This window comes from Mus musculus, chromosome X (genome assembly GCF_000001635.26).
Source record: "Mus musculus strain C57BL/6J chromosome X, GRCm38.p6 C57BL/6J".
In the NCBI taxonomy this organism is placed as follows: Eukaryota; Metazoa; Chordata; class Mammalia; order Rodentia; family Muridae; genus Mus; species Mus musculus.
This window is the reverse complement of record NC_000086.7, coordinates 45,867,025-45,893,470: the sequence shown is the minus strand read 5'-3', so window position 1 is coordinate 45,893,470 and position 26,446 is coordinate 45,867,025.

Below are 26,446 nucleotides of genomic sequence, written 5' to 3'. Positions count from 1 at the left end.
TGATCCATTTCTATCTCCTTGTACTAAGGTCAAATCTAAGTGGATTAAGGAACTCTACATAAAACCAGAGACACTGAAACTTATAGAGGCGAAAGTAGGGAAAAGCCTCGAAGATATGGGTACAGGGGAAAAATTCCTGAATAGAACAGCAATGGCTTGTGCTCTAAGATAGAGAATCGATAAATGGGACCTCATAAAATTGCAAAGCTTCTGCAAAGCAAAAGACACCGTCAATAAGACAAAAAGGCCACCAACAGATGGGGAAAGGATCTTTACCTATCCCAAATCAGATAGGGGACTAATATCCAATATATATAAAGAACTCAAGAAAGTGGACTCCAGAAAATCAAATAACCCCATTAAAAAATGGGGCTCAGAACTGACCAAAGAATTCTCACCTGAGGAATACTGAATGGCAGAGAAGCACCTGAAAAAATGTTCAACATCCTTAATCATCAGGGAAATGCAAATCAAAACAACACTGAGATTCCACTTCACTCCAGTCAGAATGGCTAAGATCAAAAACTCAGGTGACTGCAGATGCTGGCGAGGATGTGGAGAAAGGGGAACACTCCTCCATTGTTGGTGGGATTGCAAGCTTGTACAACCAGTCTGGAAATCAGTCTGGCGGTTCCTCAGAAAATTGGACATAGTACTACCGCAGGATCCCGCAATACCTCTCCTGGGCATATACCCAGAAGAAGTTCCAACTGGTAATAAGAACACATGCTCCACTATGTTCATAGCAGCCTTGTTTATAATAGCCAGAAGCTGGAAAGAACCCAGATGCCCCTCAACACAGGAATGGATACAGAAAATGTGGTACATTTACACAATGGAATACTACTCAGCTATTAAAAAAATGAATTTATGAAATTCCTAGGCAAATGGATGGACCTGGAGGGTATCATCCTGAGTGAAGTAACCCAATCACAAAGGAACTCTCACAATATGTACTCACTGATAAGTGGATATTAGCCCAGAAACTTAGGATACCCAAGATATAAGATACAACTTGCCAAACGCATGAAATCCAAGAAGAATGAAGACCAAAGTGTGGACACTTTACCCTTTCTTAGAAATGGGAAGAAAACACCCATGGAAGGAGTTACAGAGACAAAATATGGAGCTGTGACGAAAGGATGGACCACCTAGTGACTGCCATATGCAGGGATCCATCCCATAATCAGCTTCCAAATGCTGACACCATTGCATACACTTAGCAAGATTTTGCTGAAAGGACCCAGATATAGCTCTCTCTTGTGAGACTATGCCGGGGCCTAGCAAACACAGAAGTGGATGATCACAGTCAGCTATTGGATGGGTCACATGGCCCCCAATAGAGGAGCTAGAGATATTACCCAAGGAGCTAAAGGGAACTGCAACCCTATAGGTGGAAAAACAATATGAACTAACCAGTACCCGAGAGCTCGTCTTTAGCTGCATATGTATCAAAAGATGGCCTAGTTGGCCATCACTGCAAATAGAGGCCCATTGGACTTGCAAACTTTATATGCCCCAGTACAGGGGAACGCCAGGGCCAAAAAGGGGGAGTGGGTGGGTAGGGGATTGGGGGGGTGGGTATGGGGAACCTTTGGGATAGCATTGAAAATGTAAACGAGGAAAATACCTAAAAGAGATGGAGAAGAAATTATAACCTATACTATTAATGATGTAAATATAATATTTTAAATTATTCATTACAAAGAAAAACATTAGAATAATTTAGTAGGTTGCTTTAGTAATCCATTTATTAATTCTTCCCAAGTTTTTTGGGAAGCTATTCACTGAACTTTGCCATTTCAAGCATATATTTGGTTGTTAGTGTAAGCATGAGTACTTATGTTTCAAGTTAATCATCCCACATACTCTATTGACAAACAATGCACTTAGTCCTGTGGCTCTCACTTATATTTTACAATTATATCACAGTATAATTTTCACCAGTCATTGCAATAGTACTTGCAAATGTCTTTGCAAGCTATTCTTTTGTTAGTTTGAAATTCTTTTTTCCCCTTGCTGTGTGAAAATGGCATTTACTGTGATTAAATGAGATGCAAAACCTCATTCCTGGTAGGTCTGGTGGCTTTCATGCAGAGTAAATGTGACTGGTGGGCTTTCTACTAAACATTATTGCTCAGTATTCTCAGAAAGGAGTACTGCTTAAACCATAAAGAAGTGAGCTCTTACCCCTTTAGACATGGAGAAAATAGACTTAGTTTTCTGTTGTCTGACAAATTAGAATAGGTTTAGATTACATCTCATTCTTATATCAGTTCCAGTTTCCTCTGTGTATACTTAAGTACAGATATATCTTATGTTTTCTTACTGTGTCATATGATGAACAACATTATCCAGATAATTGATTGGAAAAAGTATTTGCCAGAGGAAGAAGTGCCAGAGAATGAATGAAGTTTTAAGTAATCACAGTATCAAATATAGAGTAGGTGTTTAGATGGATTTTCTAGTTCATTTTCTTCATCAGTGTGTACATATATGTATTTATATGTATAATAGCTGTATTTAAATACAAGATGGAAATAGAAAATTATACCAATGAAAGTGGGTATTAATTAATTTTTACTCTGCTTTTCTTTTCAGAATTTTATTATTTTTATTATATAATGGTACAGATTTTAATTCTATTCAATGACACAAGAGAGTCTGTCAGCCACTCATACAAATAATGTCTCAATCTCAATAGAATAAACCCACAATACCAATACTTTATACTGCTTCTTTTCACTATAATTCAGATTATGCACCATACTTTTATCAAAGACATAAAGTATAAACAATAAATATTTAGCTATCTGAGTAGAAAATATCTATCTATCTATCTATCTATCTATCTATCTATCTATACCTATTGTTCAGACAGCTATGAATTACTGTTAAGGATTCCAAATGGCTGTTTCACTATGCATTTTGAACCAAGGTTAAGAGAAATGTATAAACTTCTATCAATGATCCATCTTTTGGTCAAGATTCAAATCTCCATTATACAGAAAATAAAAATAAAAGTAACATCATTTGAGCATATCAAACAATATAAGTCACTAAACAAAATTATCTGTTCCTCATGAAACAAATATATTTTATGCACACAAGAAGCATTTAAAAGGAGCTTACATTGTTCAGATGAAGAATAAGACATGTCACTTAGACAAAGTTCCAAACTTTAAATGACACTCACTTCCAAAGTAATCCATGTTATAGCAGGTAGGGTTCCACAGCTCATTAAGTAATAAATATGGGGGTATGGAAATTCTCTTTGATCTGCTCCCAGAATTGTTCTTGTAGTAGAAGTATATCCAGATGTTTGACTTTCATGGCCCAGTTAAAATGTTGACATTATTACAATAGCTTAAATTTCAGTAGCACATAAATCTACATCACAGGTTGATCTTAGTTTTCGTGTTGGATAAAAAATTTATCTTATCATTATCAAATACATCCAACAAAATTACACACAGTTTTCTACAACCTGTACTTCACTCACTTCTATCATTTCTAAGACAGCTTCATTAAAGGAAATAGCTGTTATTGGGACCACTCTATATTTGCTTAGAGATTTTTTTTTGTTATGAATCTGAAAGAAATTCCCCAGCAACCTTATTATCTAGAAAAGCTTGCATCTGGTTTAATGGACAGTATTTCTGATTAGAAGTCACCAGCAACATCTAAAATATAAAATATTTCATCCCATTTGAATAATTAAGGAATCTGTAAGCTTCTAAATACACATGAATCACTTACTCCTGGACTGAGTTTATTCCTCAGAATAGAAAAGTTAAATCATGCCTTGAGTCATTCCCTTGAGCTGAATCCCACTTTGGACGTGTCTCTGGGCCTTCTTTTCCTCAGGCTCCTAAGTACTTAATTTCCTGTAGTTTTTCAGACAGGAACAATTATGGATCAGAGTGGTGAAGAGGAGGTCCCAAGGCCTGACATTATTTCTGAGGCTATGGAAGGAACACTCACAAAAAGTGTGCTATCCTGAGCGCACTCCGGAAGACCCAACAAGCAGCTGAAATAGTCAGATGCAGATATTTGCACCCAACCAATGGACAGAAGCAGCTGACCCTTGTTGCTGAATTAGGGAAGGTCAAAAGAAGCTCAAGAGAAGGATAACCCTGTAGAAGGACCAGTACTCTCAATTAATCTGGACCCATGAGATCTATCAAACACTGGAACACCAAACAGACAACATACACCAGCTGTTATGAGGCCCCCAACACAATACAGTAGAGGACTGTCTTGTATGTGTTCATTCAGAGATGACACCCTCAAGAGACTGGAGGCCCTGGGGTGTTTAGAGATCAGGTGGGGTGGGTGTGTGGGGACATCCATGTGGAGACAGAGGGGTGGGGAGGAGGTGTGGGATGTGGAACAGAGGGTGGATAGTGTTGGGGGAATAAATTATAGAGTGTAAAAAATAAATAAATTAACTAATTTAAACAGAAAAGCTAAATCATGACCATCTAATGCATTTAGTTTACTTTTATGAAGGTTCATTTTTTATTTGTGTTTTTAATTAAAATTGTCACCTGCACATTTTGTTTGTCTACATAAAACTTTTAAATTCCTCTTCACTATTACCTAAACTAATAAAAAAAAATGACAGGTAATTTTCAATTTTCTTTCCGTTTTCTCTATCCAATGATTCCTATGTACCTCCTTCTCCCTCTCAAATTTATGACAATGCTCATTTTGATTGTAATCATTAAATATATACATATGTGTATAAATATATAAATATAACTGCTGATATGCTATTTCTAGTACATATATGATATCAGGGATTATTGAATTCCAATGGAGGTCTTTTTCCTGAACAATATTAAATCTTCCTATTTTAGAAGGACTTAATTACCTATTTTTTCTTTGTTCAGGGTCAGGGCCAAATAAACTTTCTCCATTCCATGAGTGGTTAATTCAGATCCTGTTTATGCAGTCATATTGTTTAGGTATCCTACGTATACCTTACGTTTTGTCCTAATATGCATTTGAAATATAGCATGGCACAAAAATTAATGTTTAGAGGCTATAATTATGGCTTTGTAGTTAAAAGTACTTATTGTGCACCCTTTGGGACCTGAGGTCAAATTTACCGCCCATACAACAAGCTGTGCATAACTGATTGTGCCTGTAACCTCAGTATGGTATTTTAGATAGAGCCAGGAGGATTCTGAAGACTTGCTGGAAAGTCAGCCAATGTAAGCTAGTTCTTTCAGCTGAAAAAATAAAGTGGAATTGTCAAACAACTTTAGTGTTATTTCTATTAGTATATATTTATTTAAAATACAATACATGTAACTATGTATTTATATGATATATATGTATAGTTATACACACATATATGATAAAACTTCACTGTGGTGATATGCTGAAGTTATATTATTTATTGTGATAATGCTCCCCTGACTAGCCATATACTATCTAACAAAAATCAGAGGGCCAGGCAAGGCAAAATTGCTTTGCAGTTGCTGGTCAGAGGAATATGGCAGACTCTGAAAATAATATAGGTTATTTCCTTATTTACCTCCTAGAAGTTTAAGTGAAGCCATTCTTGCTGAAGATATCATACATTTTGGCCACAGTAGTTGGAGAAATTGACCTCAATCTAATCAGGAAGCCTTCTCTCTGAGTACAGATCCTCATGATATCAGAATATGCTATTCAAACTGCCAAGGGATAAAAAGCAATTAGTTATCTGACCCAGCAGGACAGTTTAGAAGCAGAAACAATGACCAGGAAACAATGATAATCGTGATGATTCTATTATTACATTTCTGTCTTGGGAGTAACCAAAAGCTGTGCAATTGGACTTAAAGTCCACTCATTAGAAGGAAACTCTTGTCTAGTACTGTAAACATAGCCACCTACATGTGGATGGTAAAATGAGCCCTTGTTAAGCCAGTATAACTTCTGACTATATTGAGAGTACTTATCCTTATATCACACACACACACACACACACACACACACACACACGCACAGTGCTTAGTCTTCATCAAAGAAACTTCTTTCTTCAATGGACAGAGACATTTACAGAAGTCCACCACTGTCAAAGCACACAATAATTGATCCTGGGATGAGCAGAGTCAATTGATACATCTACATTACAACCCCTACATCTAAGACACAGAGAACATAACAGAGGAAGATGTGGAAAAAAATTAAGAACCACAGAACTAAGACATCTACTGTGAGATGCTATCTATATATATGACAGGGAAGTGGCATATATAATATCTCAGGAATATTGTTGCACAAATCAAATTTGCATTAAAGCAACACAATTTGAAATTCAAAGGTGGATAGGTGATATACTACAAGGACTTACTTTTGGATGAAGTGGTGGGGAAAATTTATGGCTGTTAAGAGAGAAAGTGGATCTGTCTGCCATTCCCCTCATAGGTTATCCAAAAACAAATTGCCAGCCCTAAACACATACATAAGAGAAACAGCAAATGCACTCAAGCTCTAATTATATGTACATATGTGAATAATAATAATAATAATAATGATAATAATAATGACATTTATTTGAGAGAGATAATGGAAATATGAGCAAATGGAGTGGGAATGAGTACTGGAATTTATATAGATATAATACTAGTGCATGAAAGTCTCAAAAATATTTAAATAAAAATAGTAGGAAAGTACACCAGATGCTGTCAGACAGTGACCAATACATATGCCTACAAAGAAAAATACATCCATATATTATCTTGAAAATTGGACACACATACATACATGAGTTGCAGATATTAGACTAGATGATTTTCACATGTTTCCTATGTATGTGAAGTCTGAATCTTCTAATCCTACACTTGAAACTGTTATTTTCTCAGGTCAAAGCTCTTCTTTATTTTCCTAGCTAGTAGGTTAAAAACACCTACTAAATTTCAAGTGAGGAGATATACACTTTGGATTATAGCATCCATTTATTTAAATACTTTGTATTGTTATCATTTATATTAAATGTATATATTGGAATTTATTGTAATGTGTTCTTTTGTTACTATAGTATTACTTGATGTAAAGATCCAAGACATTTTCTCTCCTTTTTTCTGTCTCTCCACCTCTGTGATTCTCTTAATATTCCCTAATAATATTCTTCCTATTCTCATGTATATTCCCCCTAATTTGAAGTAAAATAAACAAGTGATACTTCTCATTGTGAGATTAAAATATGTTGCTAAGCACTATGGTTTCCCAGTTCATCTATTTATCTCCAAATCATGATAATGTTCCACATTATAGGTAAATGATACTATATTTGTTTTATGTAATATGCTATCCTTTTATTTATGTATTAATGACAACCAAGCTTAACTTTCTAACTTGAGTTCAGTGAATAATAGTGAAAGAAACATACATTTTTATTTTGACTTTGATTACTTTGGGTAGAATATCTGGTGTTTTATACTGAGATAAAATGGAATTTTTATTATTAGATTTTGGAGAACCTTGAAACAGATTTTTTTCTAATTAGCTATGCCAATTTTTATTCAAATCTGTAGTATATAAGCGTTTCTTTCACACTCTATTATTTCCAGAATTTGTTGATCTTCTTTTATTGATAATATTCTGACTGAGATTTAGGTTTGTATAGAATTTTTTCATAGAAAAAGTGGAATATTTTCATGTATTTATTTACATTAATATCTCTCCATTCCAAAGCTAGAATTCAGTTAACCTGAACATTTATTGATTGGATTACTTACTTGTTTTGTGTGATTAAGTTGTCAAATATTGTGCATGATTATCATTTTTGCATAAATATGTGACAATTTTTCACTCTTTGTGATTCTTTACTGTTTTTCCTTTTTGCTGTTTAGAAGTTTTAATTTGATGCAATGAAAACTGTCACATTTTTATATTACTTCCTGTGCTGTTTGAATTCTCCAAACAATGAAAACTCATATTTATCCTCTTTCTATTTATATACTTTTTATTCACTTGTCTTGCCTGTTTGCCATCTTGCTTCATAATGGCTGCTATTAAAGAAAAGTGATGTGACTACATACCCCTGACTTCTTTCTAATGTTAGAGGTATTTAATTAGTGTGGTTTTGGAAGAGGTTTTTAAAATCATTATTATGTTGATATATTATCTATCTGTACATAGAACTCAGAAGTTATTTTGACAGGTTGCTGAGTTTTGTGACTTTTTACAGTATCTATTGAGATGATCATATTATTTTTATCCTTATATTTATAGGTTCAGTTCTGTTCAACAAGTTCTTTATGCTTAAACAAAAGTAACTAAATAATGGTTTGTAATAGTTTCAAAGTGATCTTAAATTAAGTTATAAAGATTTTTTGAGAAATTAAGGGGCTATATTAAAAATGGTGCCTAGCTTTTTATTTGTTTGTTTGTTATTTTCTATATTTATTTATCCCTTTAGTGTCAGGTTGCTCCTGGCTTCATAGATTGAGGTAAACAAACTCAATGTGTTATGTAATAAATTAAAGAAGAATGGTGTCACTTCATAAGATATTTGGAAAATATTTAGTTTTTATTAGGAGACATTTTATTTACATTTCATTTTTCAATATAGAATTTTCCATCTAAAATATAATCTTGGTTTAATTGCAGTATGGTATGGATACTTGAAATATATTCATTAATTATTTTTTTCTAGATTGTTTTCTAATTCATTAAATTATATATATATATATATATATATATATATATATATATATATATATATATATATATAAAATATTCCTCACTATTCCTAGAGATTTCGTTGGTAATTCCTTGTTTTAGGTATTTTTATATTGCTTTGATAAAATCCAATAAGCAAAAACAATTCATAGAAATAAGTGATTTTGGATTAGAGTTCCAGAGAGATAAATCCATCCTGGCTGGGAGGCATGAATGCAGGCAGACAGGAAGGCTAGGATGGGAAACTAAGAGTTCACGTCTTGAATAGTAATTGTGAAGAAGAAATAGTGAGCCATAAATGGCCAGAGACTTAACTCTCACAGCTCTCCTCCAGTGATAAACTTCTACCATTATGAGCACAGTTACTAAACTTCTCCTAACAACTTGCAAGTGGGACACTAGTATTCAAATACTGAAACCTATTTCAGATATTTCTGACTTAACTTACCATATTTCACTCCATAGGCCTCACAGAATCATGGCTATATCATAATGCTAAATGTGTTTATTCTGACTTCATACATCCCCATTGTCTCCCAAAATCTCAACACTGTTTGAAAGGCCAAAGTCCCTTCTCAGATTCAAGGAAATCTCTTAGTTATATCCCTCTATAAAATCAAGAAGCAAATTATACACTTCTATCATTGCTCTGTAAAGCAAACTATAACTTCTAATAGCATAGAATATACATTATCATTCAAAAATAGAAGAATGCAAACATAGTTGGGAAATACCGGACAAAAACAAGATTAACATCCAGCAAATAAAACCTCAAATCTGTGGGCCCCTCCATGTGTACTCTTTGATTGGTGGTTTAGTCCCTGGGAGCTCTTGGGGTACTGACTGATTCATAGTGTTGTTCCTCCTATAGGGCTGCAAGATCCTTAGCTCCCCAGGCCCTTCCTCTAGCTCCTCTATGGCTCCAGCTGCATATGTGGCAGAGAATGGCCTTCTTGGACATCAATGGGAAGAGAGGCCCTTGGACCTGGGAAGGCTAAATGCCCCAGTATAGGAGAATACCAGGACAGGGAAGTGGGTAAGTTGGTGAGCAGGGGTGGGGGGGAGATAGGGGATTTTTGGAGGGGAAACCAAGAAAAGGGTTAACATTTGAAATGTAGATAAACAAAATATCTAATAAAAAACAAAAGGAAAAAGAAAAGCAGATTCTCAACCCCTTCCCAAGTGATAAAGTTCTCTGAGGTCTGCCAATAGTTTTCTCCAAGTTGATTGGGCTACTCTATCATTTATTGGAATAGATAAAGGATGCAGCCCAATTTCTAGGTCATAGTCTTAACAGGCAGGGTCACTGCAATGCCGGTAAGGATAAGTCTAAGAGTGTGTGTGTGTGTGTGTGTGTGTGAGTGTGTGTGTGTCTATGTGTTAGTTATATGGTAAAGAAATGATAATGCTGTACTGTTCATCAATATAACTACTCCCTCTGCTCATATGGCCATGCTCAGTCTGCTGGTTATGTTCACTCTGGACTCCTCCAGATGCCTCTGACTCTACCTGTGATTTCCATTATATCTATAATAAAAACTCAGCTCCTTAAAAATCGTTTTCCCTTTTTTTAATTAGATATTTTCTTTATATACATTTCAAATGCTATCCTGAAAGTTCCCTATACACTCCCCCCACCCTACTTCCCTAGCCACCCACTCGCGCTTCTTGGCTCTGGCATTCCCCTGTACTGGGGCATATAAAGTTTGCAAGACCAAGGGGCCTCTCTTCCCAGTGATGGATGACTAGGCCATCTTCTGCTACATATGCACCTAGAGACACAAGCTCTTGGGGTACTTGTTAGTTCATATTGTTGTTCAATCTATAGGGTTGCAGACCACTTCAGCTCCTTGGGAGCTTTCTCTAGCTTCTCCATTGGGGACCCTGTGTTCCATCTTATAGATGACAGTGAGCATCCACTTCTGTATTTGACAGGCACTAGCATAGCCTCATAGGAAACAGCTATACCAGGGTCCCTTCAGCAAAATCTTGCTGGCATATGCAATAGTGTCTGAGTTTGGTGGCTGATTATGGGATGGATCTCCAGGTGGGGTGTCTCTGGATAGTCCATCCTTTCGTCTTAGATCCAAACGTTGTCTCTGTAACTCCTTTCATGGGTATTTTTTTCCCTATTCTAAGGAGGAATGAAGTATCCACCCATTGATCTTCCCATTTCTTGATTTTCTTGTGTCTTGCAAATTGTATCTTGGGTGTTCTAAGTTTCTGGGCTAATATTCACTTATCAGTGAGTGCATATCTAATGACTTCTTTTGTGATTGGGTTACCTCACTAAGGATGATATCCTCCAGATACATCCATTTGTCCAAGAATTTCATAAATTCATTTTTTTAAATAGCTGAGTAGTACTTCATTGTGTAAATGTACCATATTTTCTGTATCCATTCCTCTGTTTAGGGACATCTGGGTTCTTTCCAGCTTCTGGCTATTATAAATAAGGCTGCTATGAACATAGTGGAGCATGTGTTCTTATTACCAGTTGGAACTTCTTCTGGATATATGACCAGAAGAGGTTTTGCTGGATCTTCCGGTAGTATAAGCAGAAAAAAAAAAAAAAAATCTTGTGGGTCTATTGCTGGTGTCTAGGACCTTGTGTTTAAAGGTCTTGGATAAATTAACTCATCCATTTTTGCTGCCTTCAAGGTATTTATTTTTCTTGAATATTTTCTATTTCATTTATACAATTTTCATTGATAGATGCTTCCTGACTTTGGCATATCCAAAATATTGAGGTAATTTACTACAATTAAAGTTTGTCTTCCACAAAATGAGACAATAGCCATCTGGGGCTTTCACATTGGGAGTTCCATGCCACATGTAAAATGGTTGGAGTGACTTTCTGAAACCAAGGAAGAAGAAACATGTCTTAAAATTGTTGTATCTTTTATGCCTCTAATGTTAGCAACACATGTACAGAATTACTATGTTCCACTTACAGCCTAAGATAGATACTGCCCCCTTTCAATTGCATTAGCATCAACTTTTTAACAGGATTGATTTCTAGAACATAAAACTGCTGTTGTTTCTTCTTCACAAGTAGGAAGCTTGTGAAAGATAGAGAAACTCTCTCTCTCTCTCTCTCTCTCTCTCTCTCTCTCTCTCTCATACACACAAATATGTATTTCATAAAGATATATATATATTTCATATCCATGTATGTAAAAAAGAAATGATAGAATAAATAATAGATCATGCCAATAATACACATAAAGTGTTATTAATTTAAGACAACATATTACATAGTTCAAAGATTATTCAAGATAAAGAATAAATGGAGAAAGATAGATACATTTTCAAAAAGTATCATAATTATTTTTATTGATTATTTTATTTATTTACATTTCAAATGTTATCCCCTTCTCAGTTTCCCCTCCAAAAGCCCTCTATGCCCTCCTTCCTTCCCCTACCACTATGAGGGTGCTCCCACACTCGCCCACTCACTCCTACCTCAGCTGCCTAATGTTCCCCAATCCTGGGTCAGCAAGCCTCCACTGGACCAAGGGCTCCCCTCCTAGTGATGCCATATAAGACATTCTTCTGTTACACATCCAGCTGGAGCCATGTGTACCCCCTATGTACCCTTTAGTTGGTACCCTTTACCCTGGGTGCTTTGGTGGTCTGGTTGGTTGATATTGTTGTTCTTCCTATAAGGTTACAAACAGTCTTTGCCCCATTTGGGTCCCCATGCTCAGTCCAATGTTTGACTGTGTACATCCACATCTGTATTGGTCAGAATCTGAAAGAGCTTCTCAGGGGACAACCACACCAGGCTCCTATCAGGAAGCACTTCTCAGCATCAACAATAGTGTCTGGCTTTGATGTCTTCATGTGGAATGGATCCCCAGGTTGAGCAGTCTCTGGGTGGCTTTTCTTTCTATCTCTGATCCACTCTTTGTCACTATATTTCCTTTAGACAGGAGCACTTCTCGGTTAAAATTTTGGAGATGGGTGGGTGGCCCCATTCCTCAACCTAGAGGCCATGCCTAATTTCTGAGTATAGTCTCGACAGGTTCTCCCTCCCCTTTGCTGGGTATTTCAGTTAATGTCATCCCTGTTGAGTCCTGGGAGACTCTTACTTTCCTGACATCTGGGACGTTTTGGTTGCCACCCCCAATTTGCCATCCCCCATTGTTTCAAAACTCAGTTCAATTTCATGACCCACTGTACATTTCCCCCAACTCCTCCCATACCTGATTCTGCCCGTTTTTTTCCCTCCCCCTTTTTACTTCCTCCCAAGTACCTTCGATCATCTACTTTTCTTCATTATGTTGTTCACCCTTTTTTTGTGCAAATTCTGTTCTTTATTTTATATATATATATATATATATATATATATATATATATATATATATTACATATTTTCCTCAATTACATTTCCAATGCTATCCCAAAAGTCCCCCACACCCTCCCCCCCCACTCCCCTACCCACCCATTCCCATTTTTTGGCCCTGGCATTCCCCTGTACTGGGGCATATAAAGTTTGCCTGTCCAATGGGCCTCTCTTTCCAGTGATGGCCGACTAGGCCATCTTTTGATACATATGTACCTAGAGACAAGAGCTCCTGGGTACTGGTTAGTTCATAATGTTGCACCAATAGCTATCTTGCCAAAAGCAATCTACAGATTCAATGCAATCCCCATCAAAATTCCAACTGAATTCTTCAACGAATTAGAAAGAGCAATCTGCAAATTCATCTGGAATAACAAAAAACCTAGGATAGCAAAAACTCTTCTCAAGGAAAAAAGTACCTCTGGTGGAATCACCATGCCGGACCTAAAGCTTTACTACAGAGCAATTGTGATAAAAACTGCATGGTACTGGTATAACGATAGACAAGTAGACCAATGGAATAGAATTGAAGACACAGAAATGAACCCACACACCTATGGTCACTTGATCTTCGACAAGGGAGCTAAAACCATCAAGTAGAAGAAAGACAGCATTTTCAACAAATGGTGCTGGCACAACTGACTGTTACCATGTAGAAGAATGTGAATCAATCCATTCCTATCTCCTTGTACTAAGGTCAAATCTAAGTGGATCAAGGAACTTCACATAAAACCAGAGACACTGAAACTTATAGAGGAGAAAGTGGGGAAAAGCCTCGAAGATATGAGCACAGTGGGAAAATTCCTGAATTGAACAGCAATGGCTTGTGCTGTAAGATCGAGGATTGACAAATGGGACCTCATGAAACTGCAAAGCTTCTGCAAGGCAAAAGACACAGTCAATGAGACAAAAAGGCCACCAACAGATTGGGAAAGGATCTTTACCTATCTTAAATCAGATAGGGGACTAATATCCAATATATATATATATATATATATATATATATATATATATATATATGTGTGTGTGTGTGTGTGTGTGTGTGTGTGTGTGTGTGTGTGTATATACACACACACACATATATATATATATGAGGATGTGGAGAAAGAGGATCACTCCTCCATTGTTGGTGGGATTGCAAGCTTGTACAACCACTCTGGAAATCAGTCTGGCGATTCCTCAGAAAATTGGACATAGTACTACCGGAGGATCCCGCAATACCTCTCCTGGGCATTTATCCAGAAGATGTCCCAGCTGGTAAGAAGGACACAATGCTCCACTACGTTCATAGCAGCCTTATTTATAATAGCCAGAAGCTGGAAAGAACCCAGATGCCCCTCAACAGAGGAATGGATACAGAAAATGTGGTACATTTACACAATGGAGTACTACTCAGCTATTAAAAAGAATGAATTTAAAAAAAAAAAGAATGAATTTATGAAATTCCTAGGCAAATGGATGGACCTGGAGGGCATCATCCTGAGTGAGGTAACACAATCACAAAAGAACTCAAATGATATAAACTCACTGATAAGTGGATATTAGCCCAGAAACTTAGTATAGGGAGATATAAGGTACAATTTGCAAAACACATGAAACTGAAGAAGAACGAAGACCAAAAAGTGTGGACACTTAGCCCCTTCTTAGAATTGGAAACAATCACCCATGAAAGGAGTTACAGAGACAAAGTTTGGAACTGAGACAAAAGGATGGACCATCTAGAGACTGCCATATCCAGGGATCCATCCCATAATTAGCCTCCAAACGATGACACCATTGCATACACTAACAAGTGTTTGATGCAAGGACCATGATATAGCTGTCTCTTGTGAGACTAGGCAGGGGCCTATCAAACACATAAATGGATGCTCACAGTCAACTATTGGATGGATCACAGGGCCCCCCAATAGAGGAGCTAGAGAAAGTATCCAAGGAGCTAAAGAGATCTGCAACTCTGTAGGTGCAACATTATGAACTCACCAGTACCCAGGAGCTCTTGTCTCTAGCTGCATATGTTTCAAAAGATGGCCTAGTTGGCCATCACTGGAAAGAGAGGCCCATTGGACAGGCAAACTTTATATGCCCCAGTACATGGGAACGCCCGGGACGAAAAATGGGAATGGGTGAGTAGGGGAGTGGGGGAGGAGTGTATGGGGGACTTTTGAGATAGCATTGGAAATGTAATTGAGGAAAATACGTAATATATATATATATATAAGTGTGTAAAAAAAAGAAATTGATAAAGGCAGATTGGTTCAATTAAAACACAATTGGTCATCACAAAAAAATAGCTGAGTAATACACAATTGTGTAAATGTACCACATTCTCTGTATCCATTACTTTGTTGAACAACATCTGGGTTGTTTCCAGCTTCTGGCTATTATAAATATTGCTGCTAAGAACATAGTGGAGAACATGTCATTATATGTTGGTGCATCTTTTGGGTATATGCCCAGGAGTTTTATAGATGTATCCTCAGGTAGTACTATGTCCAATTTTCTGAGGAACTGCAAAAATAATTTCCAGAGTGGTTTTACCTGCTTGCAATACCACCAGCAATGGAGGAATGTTCCTCTTTCTTTACATCTTTTCCAGCATCTGCTGTCAACTGAGTTTTTTATCTTAGTCATTCCAGTCAGAATGTGTGAGGTAGAATCTCAGAATTATTTTGATTTGCATTTCCCTGATGACTTGCAACGCCCACTCCATTAAAGACTGTGTGGCAGGCCCAAAAGCTTGGCCACAGTCCTGAGGCATAAAGTTTCACAGAAACTTGTCTCCTGGAAAGTTTCTGGTACCCCTTAAACAGATGTATTTAAGATTCATCCTTGCTATAGTTGGTGAATGGTTCTGTGTGCTTTCTTTAGTATTGTTTTATTATAGGTGCCTCCAAAGAATGAGTTGACAAATACCTAAATTAGGTAGAACTTTACTTCCTGTCCTAGATACCAGGTGCCAAATATAAATCAGGATCAGATTAATGAACTAGAGAGAATGATCCCCTAAAGAAATAGAAACAGCCATTAATAGTCTCCCAACAACAAAAACAAAAAAAGTCCAGGACCAGATGGGTTTGAGCAGAGTTCTATCAAACCTTCAAAGAAGACCTAATTCTAACACTCCTCAAACTATTCCACAAAATAGAAACAGAAGGTTCTCTAACCAATTTGTTCTACAAAAGCCACAATTACTCTGATACTTAAACTACATAAAGACCCAACAAAGAAAGAGTATTTCAAACCAATTTCCCTCATAAATATCGATGCAAAAATAATCCATAAAATTCCGCAAGACGAATTCAAGAACACATTAAAACAATCATCCATCCTGACCAAGTAGGTTTTATTCCAGGGATGCAGGGATCGTTCAATATATGGAAATCCATCAACATAATCCACCATATAAACATACTCGAAAACAAAAACCACATGATCATCTTTGAAAATTCTGAGAAAGCATTCGACAAAATCCAGCATCCATTCATTATAAAAGTCTTGGAAAGATCAGGAATTCAAGGCCCATACCTAAACATAATAATAATAATAATAATAATAATAATAATAATAATAATAACATACAGCAAACAAGTAGCCAACATTAACCTAAGTGAAGAGAAACTTTAAGCAATCCCACTAAAATCAGGGACCAGACAAGGCTGCCCACTCTCTCCCTACCTGTTCAATATAGTCCTTGAAATCCTAGCCAGAACAATTAGAAAACATAAGGAGATCAAGGGGATACAAATTGGAAAGGAAGAAGTCAAAATATCACTATTTGAAGATGGTATGATAGTATATATAAGTGACCCTAAAAATTCCACCAGAGAACACCTAAACCTGATAAACAGCTTCAGTGCAGTAGCTGGATATAAAATTAACTCAAACAAATTAGTGTCCTTTCTCTACACAAAGGATAAACAGGCTGAGAAATAAATTAGGGAACCAACATCCATCACAAAAGTCACAGATAATATAAAATACCTTGGTGTGACTCTAACTAAGGAAGTGAAAGATCTGTATGATAAGAACTTCAATTCTCAGAAGAAAGAAATCGAAGATGATATCAAAAGATGAAAAGATCTCCCATGCTCATGGATTGGCAGGATTAATGTAGTCTAACTCTCAATCTTACTGAAAGCAATCTATAAATTCAATGCAATCCCCATCAAAATTCCAACTCAATTCTTCAACGAATTAGAAGGGGCAATTTGCAAATTCATCTCGAATAACAAAAAAAAAAAAAAAAAAAAGAAAAACAGGATAGTAAAAACTTTTCTCAACAATAAAAGAATAGTAGAAGAATGCAAATTGATCCATTGTACAAAGTTCAAATCTAAGTGGATCAAGGAACTCCACAGAAAGCCAGATACACTTAAACTTATAGAGGAGATAGTAGAGAAGATCCTTGAAGATATGGGCACAGGGAAAATTTCCTGAATAGAACACCAATGGCTTGTGCTGTAAGATCAAGAATTAGCAATATATATATATATATATATATATATATATATATATATATATATAGGACTCCAGTAAACCAAATATCCCTATTAAAAAAATGGGTGCAGAACTAAACAAAGAATTCTCAACTGAGAAATACTGAATTGCTGAGAAACACATAAAAATGTTCAACATCCTTAATCATCAGGGAAATGCAAATCAAAACAACCCTGAGATTCCACCTCACACCAATCAGAATGGCTAAGATCAAAAACACAGGTGACAGCAGATGCAGGCGAGGATGTGGAGAAAAGGAACACCTTTAGACTTAATAAAGATTGCAAGTATATTCTGAAGTGGCAATGATATAAAGTAGAATGAACTTTTATCAATAAATTTGAAATCAAAACAACTTTCCAAATGACAAAATTATGGCCGTACTCTGAGAAAAATGCTCAATTATGGTGTGAATATTATTAAATTATTCCTTTCCACACTATCTGTCCTTTAATGTAGCCACCTAGTTTAGAGTATATTGTTCACAGAGAAAAGAATGCTGTTACTACTCATACACAGGAGAGTACTAATGGAGTCTCTTGGGCCATTTCAATTTTTATGCATCTAAAATTATTCTTTGGCAAATTCATACATATTTATAATGTATTTTGATAATAATATACTCTGTTCTTTTCTTTAATTCCAATTCCACTCCTGCAAAAGCCTCTGCTCTCTCAGTAAGCTGTCCTCCTACTTTCGTATTTTTTATTGTGAGCAACTGCATTTAATTAGAGTTGCTTGCATGAGGTTGAGTGGAGAGGCAGTGTTTTATTTGAGCAAAGGTACCTTACCAAAGGCTACACTTCATAGGAATATGATTACCCCTCCTCCAGAAGGCACTAACTGCCTATGGCTCTTCAAGAAACATTTACATATTTTTCACAAGTACAAGAGCAATAATGACATAGTACTGTAAATAATAAAAGCAGTGATTTTAAGTCTGACTGATTAATTGACCTTAAAAATGCAGAGAAAAAATAATAAACTACACTTTAGTGCTTTTCTTTTAACACTATGCAAATTGTAATTATTTTAGACAGTCCACAAACAAAATCTGATATTCATGACCAATTTCAATATTTTCTGACTTTTTGGAATCTGAGTACTGAATATTGAAATTAATTTCTCAGCGATTTCCTTTACAATGGCCTTTCATACAGAGATAATATCTAATTCCAATGCCCAATTTGAGAACATATGTTTGACAGCTATCATATATACTATATGATATATATATATATATATATATGCATGTATATATATATATATATATATATATATATATATATTCAAGCAGCTACAATAAGCTACAAGACTCACCATCTAACTTAATTCTGTATTATAATAAGAATCATAGAATTAAATTTTTGCTCATGAACTCAATATTAATTTTTCAATTTGCTTTGGTAATGGCATAAAATTCTTCTTTAATTAATTTCTTACTTTTAATATAAATTGAACACTGGTAGAAATTGCTCATCTACAACTATCCATGATAGAGTGATTTTCCTTGCAATGACAGGTGAACAGAAACAATCTGTGTTATTTCTTTTTTTTAATTAGGTATTTTCTTCATTTACATCTTCAGTGCTATCCCAATAGTGCCCCATACCCTCCTACCCCACTCCCCTATCCACCAACTCCCACTTCTTGGCCCTGGCGTTCCCCTATACTGAGGCATATAAAGTTTGCAAGACCAATTTCTTACCCAAGACCAATTAGATGTTAATGCAATTTACCCCTGTTCTTTTTCATTTTTGATCTTTTCAGAACATAGAAGGCAATGCCATGGATAATAGTGCAAATCAATTTTATGGAAAATAAAAACAATAACCTTACATTTTGAAGATTTGGATAAGAAAAAAAATGGATTGATGCTTTATAGATCCATTTTATAGTTCAGGCTAATCAAAATTTACCTTAGTATAATTAACAGAGAACCAAAAAGTTTTTGCATTCTTTAAACTTAAAAACACACATCACTACATTATTTTTTACCAAATAATCTCTAAATGAGTGTTTGTTTCATATGTACAATATTGTACAATTTCTAACTTCAGTCACACTGTGCATGTATATTGTTCAAAATGTGAAAGATAAAACTGTTGCTTTTAGTTATATCTGCTCATATTTAATAACTAATACTAATTATTGGGTATTAAATTAATATTTAATGAAACACATATAGGAAAATTAGTACAAAAATTATTCTGTAAGTAGTGAAGTCATGGCAATCTAGAAAGCTACTTGCAAGGAAAATATTCACCAATTTTCTAAAATGAATTTAAATTCTGACATAGGGTGGCAGTTAAATGTACTGCTCCTGAAACAAACATTGTTTATTTATACATTATTTAACAATAGATTGTCTTACTTTAAAGATTTTATCACGTTTATTGTACAACATAATAATTATTTATATGTTTTCTGATGAACAGGTATTTCTATTATAACCAAAATGATATTTCTATCAATACTTAATATTCAAAGGGTGAGAAATACAATTAATTATTTGAAATTATTTGATCCATGTTTGACATTAGTCAATTATGGAAGTTTCCCTTCCTTATATATTAATAAAAAATAATTGTCCAAAATTAACTTCCTCATCCTAAAATTAAGTAGTAATCAGTAATCTGTGAATTTTGCAGTTGTCAATTTGCTGTTCAAATCAATTGGAATTACAGTTAAACATTTTATATAAAATTATCAGTACAAAATAAAATTTAGGGCAAATTATTTGATTTATTTTAACTGTTTTATCTTGTGCAATTTAAATGCTAAGGATACCACTCCAAGTTTCTTTCATGTGAATAAAATATATATTGCTGTATTTAAGAAATTATTTTATTTAAGGCAATTTTATATGATGTGAGTTCAGTGCATATATTTAACTTATACTTATGTTACTTTTCTGATGCATCTAATATTTCCACTCATGTGGACAGTTGCTTATACCTATTTAGTTGTTCTATTGTTGTTACTCTAAAAAAAATAGGGGAAATGATCATTTTATAATACAGCCTATGTTTGTTTACTTAGAAATAGATTATTATGTACATCCTATAGTCAATAAATTTTATCTGAAAATAGTGTTATTGGGGACTGGAATGAGTTTAAAATGTCCCTATTTCTTGACTCCAACCTTCATAAAGTAATACATTAAAACTAAGTAGTTATATTTTTTCTTTTCATATTTGTAGAATCTAAACCCAAAGTGGAAGAGACAGAATACCTGTATGGTTTAGAAATATGATATAACAGCATAAGGAGAGAACTATAGATCACTTCCAAGCATGACTACAGTTTCCTGGTCAAGGTACTCCCCCATTCTAGGGGAAGTGGTGAATAGAAGAAACCATGTGGGGCATTTATTTTTTCATATTTAATTTTTAAAATTGAAAAAAGATTCTTCTATCATATAATACATTCAAATTACAGTTTCACTTCCCTTCACTTATCATGTCTCCTCCAGATCCAGATCCACTTTCCTTCTTCAGAAAAGAGCAGGCATCAAAGAGATGACAAACAGAACAAAACAAGATACAATCAGATAAGGAGAAAGCCCTCATATCAAGGCTAGACAAGGTAACCCAATAGGAGGAAAGGAGTCCTAAGAGCAGGCAAATGAGTCAGTGATGCACATGTTCCCAATATATGGAGTCTCACAAAATACAAGACTTAGCATATGCACTGGGGACCTGGTACAGACACATGTAGGCCCCTGTCTTGCTGCTTCAGTCTCTATTAGTACATAGGAGCCCTGTTTATTTGATTCAGTAAGTCACAATCTCCTGGTATCCTCTATTGCCTCTGACTTCTGTAATCTTTTTTCTCTCTCTTCCATGGGGTACACTAGTCTCTTGGGAGAGACTCCCTGCTTAATGTCTGGCTGTGGGTCTCTCTATTAGCTCAAATCTAATGCCAGAAGAAGACTTTCTGATGGTAACTGGAGATGGCCCTGATTCTAGGACTCTAGAATCTCTATTCTCCAGTTCCATGAAATGTAGGGCATAGGCTCCAACTGGTAGCATAGGCCTGAAGTTAAACCAAATATTAATTAGTCATTCCTATAAGTTTGACCTCACCATTGCCTCCCCACATATTGTAGTCAGAATAGATTGTAGATGGAGGATTTTATGCCTGGATTAGATGGTTTGTATTCCCATAGCCTGCAGAGTAGCTTCTCATTATAAGGAGACTAGAAATCCATAGGTGAAGGGTCTAAGATGATAGCAGTTCCAACTCTGTATGTTCAATGAGTTGTATGGAAGTTGTCCTCAGCAATGGGGACAAGCTGTCAGTTTTCAGAGAGTGACCTTCTGTCCTACCATCAGCCTGAGATGTTTAGGGATATTTTGAAGGTCTTAGCAACCTACCTGCAGAAAAAATAAAATAAAATAAAATAAAATTCTAACAAGCATCTAAGGATCAAAGTCTCATATTTTCTGCTTTCAGAAATCCACCCAACATATTTTTTTCCATGGAAACAATTTGCATAATCTCCCCAACAATGTCTTAATTCTATGCTGTTGCAAGACAAAGAGTGTCTTTTCTTCAACAGAGGAATGGATACAGAAAATGTTGTACATTTACACAATGGAGTATTACTCAGCTATTAAAAGTGATGAATATATGAAGTTCTTTGGAAAATGGATGGAACTAGAAAACTTGACTGCAGTAATGCAACCAGAAAAGAACACACATGGCATGCACTCGCTGATAAGTGGATATTAACCCAGAAGTTTGGAATACCCAAGATACAATTCACAGACCACATGAACCTCAAGAAAAAGGAAGACCACAGTGTGGATACTTTGGTCCTTCTTAGAAGGGGAACAAAATACCCATGGAGGAAATACAGAGACTAAGTTTGGAGCAGAAACTGAAGGAACCCCAGTGACTGTCTCACATGGGGTTACATCCCATATACAGTTACCAAACCAAGACACTACTGCAGATTCCAACAAGAGCTTGCTGACAGGATCCTTTTATAGTTGTCTCCTGAGACGCTCTGCCAGTGCTTGACAATTACAGAAGTGGATGCTCACAGCCACCCATTGGACTGAGCACAGGTTCTGCAATGGAGGAACTAGTGAAGGGACCCAAGAAGCTAAAGGAGTTTGCAACCCCATAGGAGGAAAAATAATATGAACCAACCAGTATGCCCAGAGCTCTCAGAGACTAAACAACCAACCAATGCATCTTAGTGTTGAAACTGTACTATTCTTTGTCCTTGAGCATGTTCTGCAGTAGGGCCTAAAATTATATATGGTATCTAAGAAACTCCAGTATACATAATAAAAAAAAAAACTTATACCGTACTTTTTTTTGTTCTTAGCAACCAGTTTCCAAAATACCTCATTTGATTTCCTTAGATTTTGTGAAAGTATTATATTCCACAAGAAGTGAAGATAGATACTTCTATTAAAATACTTCTAGAATGAGTCTTATCATCTACCTTGTTTGTTTTTCATAGGACACTCATTCTAATCTGAAAGTATAGTCGTCTCTTACCAATATAAGTTTAAATCTACCTAATTACATTTAAATAGAAATAAAAATATCATAAATAAACTTCCCCAGGCATCATTATTGTAAAGGTTCTTTTCATATACTCAGGTCCCTGAAAGCACACTGAAAACAACAAAAGTATTCATAATTGAATTTATAATGTTATTGGAAGGCAGAAATTATAAGTGTATGAATGTATAAGTAAATACTATTGAATATATAGTATAATAAAATGTCATGCATAGCATTTAGACAAACAAGGTGGAATAAGAAGTACACTTTAGATACAGCACTCTCCAAAAGTCATATAATGATATTTAACCAGACATAAATATAGGTCGTTCACGAATTATCACTACAAAGTAGGTTTGGATTATACAGGTACACTGGTATTATCCCTAAAATAGGAGAAGCAACAATATGCCAGTATAACTAGAGTACAATAGGTAAATGGAAAGAAGGTAATATGTCATTGAAAACAACAAAGACATGAAAGAAACATAGAATTATATATAAAATCAAATGAGTAACTGAATTTATAGTAAAAAGACAGACCTTCCGTCATGAAGAATGATGTGGATTGACTACTAACTTTGGATACAAGACAGATAATGAAAGTATCCCATGATGGTAAACCTAAGATGTAAACAACAAGAATCATCAAGGGCAGATAAGAAAAAAATGAGTTTGTTTTAGAAAGATAGAATTCTATAACTTTGAGAGCCCCAACTTCTTTCTTTCAGACTTTTTAATATACAAATCTTTGAAATAACAAAAATAATTTATGGTTTTCAGATAGAACACTTTCTCTTTTATATCTACTGATACAGCAGAAATCATAAGAAAAAATAAATGCATATTAATGAGAATATTGTATTCCTGCTTTTAATATCTTTTTTTTTCTTTTTTTCCCTTTGAATACTAGGTGATGTCAATTTTTTTTTTTTTGCATGCGGAACTGATTTTTATTATATATTATTATACAAGAGAACAGATTTCACTGTGACATATGCATATATTCATGTAATGTGCTTTGATAATATACACTCAGCCACTGCTTTTCTTAGTGTTCCTCTCTCCCTTTATTTTATTAATTGGATACTTCATTTATTTACATTTCAAATGTTATACCCTTCTCTGGTTTCCTATCCTTAAACCACCTATCCTCTCCTCCCTTACCCTGCTTCTATGAGGGTGCTCCCCCCACCCACCCACCAATCCCTGCATCACTGCCCTAACATTCTTCTACAGGCGGGGGGGGGGGGGCATCAAGCCTTCACAGAACCAAGGGCCTCCCCTCCCATTTATAACAGATAAGCCTTCTTCAGATCCTTCCACTAACTCCTCCCTGTGCTCAGTCTGATGTTTGGCTTGCAAGCAACTGCATCTGTATTAGTCAGGATCTGGCAAAGCCTCTCAGGAGACAGTTATATGAGGCTCCATTCAGCAAGCACTTCTGTACTGTTTCAACCTTTGTGACTTACATGGCTCCTTAGTCATTGCTCAGAATCTGAAGACACCTCACACTTGGTTGTGAAGTTGAAAAGAGGATGCTACTCAAAAGAAATTTCATGTGTCAGTCAGTATTGTGTATTCCTCTTGAATTTGTAAATATATTTGATTTCTTTTTATTCCTTTATTATATAATATGACATGAATTCACATTTTAAAATAGTATTTTAGTACACTAAAATTTACATTGTAGTTTTAAATCACATGAGTTTTACTATTAGATCATTAAAAGGACTAAATATCAAATAATTTATACCCTCTATGGAAGAGATTAACACTTTTAAACTGTATACAGTATACTTAGATCTTAAAAGTTGTTTCATAGACTACTATAAAGTAGTAAGTCAATATCTATCACTCATGACTCTAAGGGATATAGAAGAGAAATTTCTATTGTTACTTTGCTAACCAAAGTAATTTACAACTTCTTTCTAAATATTCATATTTATACTCAAAGAAAAAATTTACCTCTTACCCCTCATCAAAGAAGCCTCTTTTTGTAGCATGGAGAGATCACCACAAAAGTCATAACTAGTCAAATGCAGAGCAAAAGTGGCAATTTGTTAATTATCAGTTGACCCCAACTGATAATTCTACCCCACAACCTCTACATCCAAAATTCAGGAGACATCATGAATAGAAGGGAGAAGACTGTAAGAGCCCGAGGACAGGTTGTCTACACTGAACTAGTTTCTCACAGGGTTCTACTCTGATGAAGTGATGCAGAAATGAATGCAGGCTAAAAATTGGGTCAATGAGCCCCATGCAAAACCCCTGAAAAGTTTGGCATATAATTCTGAATTGCCAAAATGAACTCTTCGTTTAGAGACATAAATTACTTAGTCATCTACATGTATCTATTGAGTGGCAGTCTGCATGTAGAAGAATCCAAATTGATCCATCTTTATATCCTTTTACAAAACTCAAGTATAAGTAGATCAAGGACCACCACATAAAACCAGACACTTTGAATCTAATAGAAGAGAAGTTGTGACATAGTGTTGAATACATTGGTACCGGAAAATGTATCCTTAACAGAACACTAATGGCTTAGGTTCTAAGATCAACAATTGACAAATGGGACCTCAAGAAACTGAAAAGCTTTTGTAAGGCAAAGGCACTGTCAAATGGAAAAAAAAAAAAACAAAAACAAAAAACAACAACAAGAACAAAACAACAAACTACAGATTTTGAAATTATCTTTACTAACCCTTCATCTGATAGAGGGTTAATATGCAAAACTCAAGAAGTTAGACTCCAAAAAATATCAAATAAAGCTATTAAAAATGGGGTACAGAGCTATACAGAGAATTCTCAACTGAGGAATCTTGAATGGCAAGAAGTCCCTAAAGATTGTTCATCATTCTTAGGCATCAGGAAGATGAAAATTAAAATAATCATGATACTCCACCTTACAGAAATCAGAATGACTAAGATAAAAACCACAGGTGACAGCAGATGCTAGATAGTATGTGGAAAAAGAGGAACATTCCTCCACTGTGGGTGGAATTGCAAATGCGTAAAACTACTCTGAAATTCAATATGGCATTTCCTCAGAAAATTGGAAAATATTTCTACTGGAAGACCCATCTATACTACTCCTGGGCATATACCCAAAATATACTTTACCATATGACAAGGACACGTGCTCCACTATGTTCATAAGGACCTTATTTGTGATAGCCAGAAGCTGGAAACAAGCCAAATGTCCCTCAACACGAATGGATGCAGAAAACGTGGTACATTTACACAATGGAATACTACAATGCAATGGTACATTGACACAACAGAAAACGAGGACATCAAGAATTTTCCATGGCAAATGGATGGAAGTAGCTAATCCCATTACCAGTATATTATTCCTATAAGAGTCCTTGCAGTTATATTGGGAAT